Genomic DNA, 7,088 nt, shown 5'->3' with positions numbered 1-7,088 from the left:
TACCTATAGAAAAGATGTGTTCAATTATTGAAAAGGAGGAATTAGCAGTGGACAGGATGTGGACTCTCTCAGATATTACCTGTTGGGTAGCCCTTTCTCGCTAGTCACAGATCACTCACCCCTGCGCTGGATCCACACCATGAAAGACACAAACCAATGTATTATGTGTTGATGTCTTGCGCTATCCTATAGTTTCAGAGTACATCATCAGGCGGGAAACACCGATTTCTTTTCACAGGAGATCGGGGATGAAGACAAGGTGCCCCAGAATGGCCTTTCCATCTTCAGGGGTAGGTTATGTGAAGGGACGTGCCTTTCTTCTAAATGTTTGTTTGACTCAAAGAACACCTCGTGTGCTATGAACTGGGGAGGATTGGACAGAGCAGGGTCTGGAAGGGGTCAAGGGAGCCCCTGCCCACACAAAAGGTAAGTCCTTTTTCTGTTACCTTTTTGCAGCCCTATCTTCAGTGAACATCCCCACCCCTCACTCCTTTAAGGGTGTTCTGAGGAACAGCAATAGATAATAAACAGGGTAGAAGGCCTCCAGAGCCAGTACAGGGAGTGGATGCCAGTGGCTTCCTGCACATCCCCTGTTTGAGTGGAGACCCCAACAGAACAGTTCAGGAGGACAATTCACAGGGGGGAAACATTTTTGCTATGCCTCCCCCCAGTTCCTGTGGGTTTTCTCAAATGAAAGGGTGATTGGGCTCATAGTTTCCTCCATATCACCCTCAACACAAATCAAGACAAATAATATGGAGATGGCCTGTTGGAGGTGCACAGGGTGATGGGCAGAATGGAGGAATCAACTTGTTCAGACTTAAGGGACTTTTTGTCCTATGTTCTCTCACCAGTGGTTCTGGGGCTGTCTGCTCAAACTATTAAATACAAGGAGGAAATAGGGGAAAAAGTAGGGTGAGGAAGGAAGAGAGGGAAACAAAAGAAGAACATTTTCTATGCATGTTTTTATGAAAAATCATTTTTGTGAAGCCTGCGGAAAGCTATTTCAAAAATGTTCTTGAAAAATCTTTATAATTTTTGATCAGCTCTAATAAACATGTAACATTTTTAGAAATGATAATTTTTCTAAAATAATTCACCTCCTTTCTTAAAATCTGTTAAACTAAATCCTAGTCCTAGTTTGTCAGAGCCAATTTCTAAACACTGCTCATCATTTCCTTTTTCTTCACTCCTCTTCCCTGGTACTGCTAAATTCTTCAGGGCATCAGTTTCGGATATGCATGTGCACATCTTACAGGCAAGAGCAACACTAAATTCCCCTTGACAAGTCTCTTCTCCCTACCATTTTTCTTACATGTAACTGGCTGAGTTACTTCTCAGGAATGGATCCTAAATGCTCTTCTAGGCTTATATCCTGCACAGACTTATGCATGTGTTTAAGCCCTGGTCTACACTAGGAGTTGAGGTCAAATTTAGCAGCACTAAATCGATTTAACCCTGTACTCATCCATACGATGAAGCCCTTTTTTCCGACTTAAAGGGCTCTTAAAATCAATTTCTTTACTCCACTCCTGACAAGGGGATTAGCACTGAAATCAGCCTTGCCGGGTCAAATTTGGGGTACTGTGGACGCAATTAGACGGTATAGGCCTCCGGGAGCTATCCCAGAGTGCTCCATTGTGACCGCTCTGGACAGCACTCTCAACTCAGATGCATTGGTCAGATAGACAGGAAAAGGCCCACGAACTTTTGAATTTCATTTCCTGTTTGGCCAGCGTGGCGAGCTGCAGGTGAGTGCAGAGCTCATCAGCAGAGGTGACCATGATGGAGTCCCAGAATTGCAAAAGAGCTCCAGCATGGACCGAATGGGAGGTACGGAATCTGATCGCTGTATGGGGAGAGGAATCTGTGCTATCAGAACTCCGTTCCAGTTTTCAAAATGCCAAAATATTTGTCAAAATCTCCCAGGGCATAGGCCATAACAGGGACCCGAAGCAGTGCCCCGTGAAACTTAAGGAGCTGAGGCAAGCCTACCAGAAAACCAGAGTGGCAAACGGCCGCTCTGGGTCAGAGCCCCAAACGTGCCGCTTCTATGATGAGCTGCATGCCATTTTAGGGGGTTCAGCCACCACTACCCCAACCGTGTGCTTTGACTCCTTTAATGGAGAGGGAGGCAACACGGAAGCAGGTTTGGGGAACAAGGAAGATAGCTCACAGCAAGCAAGCGGAGAAACCGGTTTTCCTGACAGCCAGGAACTGTTTCTCACCCTGGACCTGGACCCAATACTCCCCGAACCCACCCAAGGCTGCGTCCTGGACCTGCCAGGTGGAGAAGGGACCTCTGGTGAGTGTACCTTTTTAAATAGTATACATGGTTTAAAAGCAAGCGTGTTTAATGATTAATTTGCCCTGGCATTGGCGACCAGTACAGCTACTGGAAAAGTCTGTTAACGTGTCTGGGGATGGAGCAGAAATCCTCCAGGGACATCTCCATAAAGCTCTCCTGGATGTACTCCCAAAGCCTTTGCAAAAAGTTTCTGGGGAGGGCAGCCTTATTCCATCCGCCATGGTAGGACACTTTACCACTCCAGGCCAGTAACACGTAGTCGAGAATCATTGCGGAACGAAGCATTGCAGCGTATGTTTGCTGGCTTTCAAACAACATCCGTTCTTTATCTCTCTGTGTTATCCTCGGGAGAGTGATATCATTCATGGTCACCTGGTTGAAATAGGGTGCTTTTCTTAAGGGGACATTCAGAGGTGCCCGTTCCTGCTGGGCTGTTTGCCTGTGGCTGAACAGAAATGATCCCCGCTGTTACCCACGGGGAGGGGTTAGCCACACGGTAGGGGAAGGCACAATGCGACCTTGTAACGAAAGCACATGTGCTATGTATGTAATGTTAACGGCAAGGTTTACCATGAAAGAGTGTACCCATTGTTCTATAAAATGTGTCATTTTAAATACCACTGTCCCTTTTTTCTCCTCCACCAGCTGCATGTGTTTCAAGGATCACAGGATCTTCTCCTTCCCAGAGGCTACCGAAGATTAGAAGGCGAAAAAAAACACACTTGCGATGAAATGTTCTCTGGCCTCATGCTGTTCTCCCACACTGACAGAGCACAGGTGAATGCGTGGAGGCAGACAATGTCAGAGTGCAGGAAAGCACAAAATGACTAGGAGGAGAGGTGGCGGGCTGAAGAGAGGGCTGAAGTTGAAAGGTGGCGGCAGCATGATGAGAGGAGGCAGGATTCAATGCTGAGGCTGCTGGAGGATCAAACTGATACGCTCCAGTGTATGGTTGAGCTGCAGGAAAGGCAGCTGGAGCACAGACTGCCGTTACAGCCCCTGTGTAACCAACTGCCCTCCTCCCCAAGTTCCATAGCCTCTTCACCTAGACGCCCAAGAACGCAGTGGGGGGGGCCTCCGGCCACCCAGCCACTCCATCCCAGAGGATTGCCCAAGCAACAGAAGGCTGGCATTCAATAAGTTTTAAACTTTTAAAATTTTAAAGTGCTGTGTGGCCTTGTCCTTCCCTCCTCTACCACCCCACCTGTTGCTTCCCTCCTCCACCACCCCTCCCGGGCTACCTTGGCAGTTATCCCCCTATTTGTGTGATGAATTCATAAAGAATGCAGGAATGTGAAGCAACAATGACTTTATTGCCTCTGCAAGCGGTGATCGAAGGGGGGAGGGGAGGGTGGTTAGCTTACAGGGAAGTAGAGTGAACCAAGGGGGGGAGGGGAAGTTCATCAAGGAGAAACAAACAGAACTTTCACACCGTAGCCTGGCCAGCCATGAAACTGGTTTTCTCTGACGTGCACCGCACCCTCCTGTGCTCTTCTAACCACCCTGGTGTCTGGCTACGCATAACCAGCGGCCAGGCGATTTGCCTCAACCTCCCACCCCACCATAAACGTCTCCCCCTTACTTTCACAGATATTGTGGAGCGCATAGCAAGCAGTAATAACAATGGGAATATTGGTTTCGCTGAGGTCTAAGCAAGTCAGTAAACTGCGCCAGCGCGCTTTTAAACATCCAAATGCACATTCTACCACCATTCTGCACTTGCTCAGCCTGTAGTTGAACAGCTCCTGATTACTGTCCAGGCTGCCTGTGTATGGTTTCATGAGCCATGGCATTAAGGGGTAGGCTGGGTCCCCAAGGATAACTATAGGCATTTCAACATCCCCAACGGTTATTTTCTGGTCTGGGAATAAAGTCCCTTCCTGCAGCTTTTAAAACAGACCAGAGTTCCTGAAGATGCGAGCGTCATGTACCTTTCCTGGCCATCCCACGTTGATGTTGGTGAAACATCCCTTGTGATCCACCAGTGCTTGCAGAACTATTGAAAAGTACCCTTTGCGGTTTTTGTACTCACCAGCTTGGTGTTCCGGTGCCAAGATAGGGATACGAGTTCCGTCTGTGGCCCCACCACAGTTAGGGAATCCCATTGCAGCAACGCCATCCACTATGACCTGCCCATTTCCTACGGTCACTACCCTTGATATCATCAGATCTTTGAGTGCATTGGCTACTTGCATCACAGCAGCCCCCACAGTAGATTTGTCTACTCTAAATTGATTCCTGACTGACCGGTAGCTGTCTGACATTGCAAGCTTCTACAGGGCTATTGCCACTCGCTTCTCAACTGTGAGGGCTGCTCTCATCTGGGTATTCTTGCACCTCAGGGCAGGGGAAAGCAGTCACAAAGTTCCATGAAAGTGCCCTTATGCATGCAAAAGTTTCGCAGCCACTGGGAATCATCCCAGACCTGCAACACTATGCGGTCCCACCAGTCTGTGCTTGTTTCCCCGGGCCAAGAATTGGCGTTCCACTGCATGAACCTGCCCCATTAGCACCATGATGCCCACATTCCCAGGGCCCGTGCTTTGAGAGAAGTCTGTGTCCATATCCTCATCACTCTCGTCACTGCGCTGACATTGCCTACTCGCCCGGTTTTGCTTTGCCAGGTTCTGGTGCTGCATATACTGCTGGATAATGTGCATGGTGTTTAATGTGCTCCTAATTGCCAAAGTGATCTGAGCGGGCTCCATGCTTGCTGTGGTATAGCGTCTGCACAGAAAAAAAGGCTCAGAATGATTGTCTGCTGTTGCTCTGATGGAGGGAGGAGCGATTGACGACATGGCTTACAGAGTTGACTTACAGGGAATTAAATTCAACAAAGGGGGTGGCTTTACATCAAGGAGAAAAAAAAACTATCACACAGAATGGCTCCCCTCAAGGATTGAACTCAAAACCCCAGTTTTAGCAGGCCAATACTCAACCCAGTGCTCAACCCACTGAGCTATCCCTCCCCCTGGTATTTCAGGCAGGACTGAATCTCCATTAAACTTTTCAAGGTGCCCCTGACAGACCTCACCGAAACGATTGTCGGCCATTGATTTCACAGAGGGAGGGAAGGGGGAGCAAATGAATACAAAACAAATCTGGTCTGTTTCTTGTTTTGATCCACTCCATCTATCTTTTACATCTTTGGCTAGCAGCAGACGGTGCGGTAGGACTGCTAGCCATCTTCATCTCCTGGCTGCTTGGCAGAAGACAGTACAAAAGGACTGCCGTCAGGACTAAAGAGAATAACCTGGTCGAGTCACTCCTATTTTAGTCCTTGCGCCTATGTCTGCCCAGGCGCTCCTGACTGACCTTACCGAGGTGGCCAGGAGCACCTTGGACATGATGACGATGGTTATCAGCCTATTGCATTGTCTGCTGCCACAAGGCAATGAGCTGCTGCTGTGTAGCAATGCAGTACCGCGTCTGCCAGCACCCAGGAGACGTAGGGTGACAGTGAGCTGAGCAGGCTCCATGCTTGCCATGATACAGCGTTTGCACAGGTAACTCAGGAAAAAAGGCGCGAAATGATTGTCTGCTGTTGCTTTCACGCAGGGAGGGAGGGAGGCAGAGAGGGAGAGCCTGACGACATGTACCCAGAACCACCCGCAACAATGTTTTTGCCCCATCAGGCATTGGGATCTCAACCCAGAATTCCAATGGGCGGCAGAGATTGTGGGAACTGTGGGATAGCTATCCACAGTGCAACGCTCCAGAAGTCGACGCTAGCCTCGGTATTGTGGAAGCACTCTGCCAAGTTAATGCACTTAATGCCCTAGAGCATTTTGTGTGGGGACACACACAATCGACTATATGAAAATGATTTATAAAAAAACGACTTCTATAAATTCTACCTAATTTCGTAGTGTAGACATATCCTAACTCTGTGTACTGGGAGTGGTCACATGGATTTCAATGGGACGACTCAGTATGTAAAATTAAGTATGTAAAACCACAGATCTGTAAAGACTTACCAATATTTAATTTTATATACTGAGTCGTCCCATTGAAATCCATGTGACCATTCACAGTACACAGAGTTAAACACATGCATAAGTCTACACAGGATGTGGGCCTAGAAAAAATATTCAGTACTTTGCTGGATCAGGCACCAAGCAGCTTGCAGCTGGTGCTCAGCACATCTTGCAGTTTTGGCCTCTTAATACCACATTTCTCCACTCCTGGTTTTCCTCTGGTGGTCTATTTGTTGGCAGCATTTGAAATCATAGCCCCTGTAACTGCACCAATCCAGTCTTGTTGTGTCACCTCTAATCCTCTCTCACACAAAACACATACTAGCTGTCTCACATGTAAGGTAAACATATGCCCCATACCTCAGTAATGGCCCTTAACCTCAATTACATCTAACCAGAACTAGATAACTAGTCCCTTGAAAACAAGAAATCACTCACTAGAAGAAAAATATATTTGAAAGAAAAGGTAGATCAGACAAAAATGTAAACCCTTAAACATCTTCCATCCTGTAAAAGACAGAACCAGGATCAACCCTTTTTTCCCCCTCAGGATTGTTTTTGTTCCTAACTAGTCCTACTAGTTGAGTATTCTTTTCTTTTTTTTCTTTTCTTTCTTCAGCTTACTTTCAGTTCTCTAATACTCATCCTCTCTCACATACTTTAAGCAGCTTAGCTATCTTTCTCCTCCACAACCAATTCCCATTTTCCTTTCTGTACTACTTCTGTCACTGAAGGTGGTTTTTTGTTTTTGTTTTTTTTCCCCTCCTCTCCCAAACTGCCCAAATCCACTCCCTTGGAACTTT

This window comes from Dermochelys coriacea, chromosome 6 (assembly GCF_009764565.3).
Source record: "Dermochelys coriacea isolate rDerCor1 chromosome 6, rDerCor1.pri.v4, whole genome shotgun sequence".
In the NCBI taxonomy this organism is placed as follows: domain Eukaryota; kingdom Metazoa; phylum Chordata; order Testudines; family Dermochelyidae; genus Dermochelys; species Dermochelys coriacea.
Note: the sequence above shows the minus strand (reverse complement) of the source record.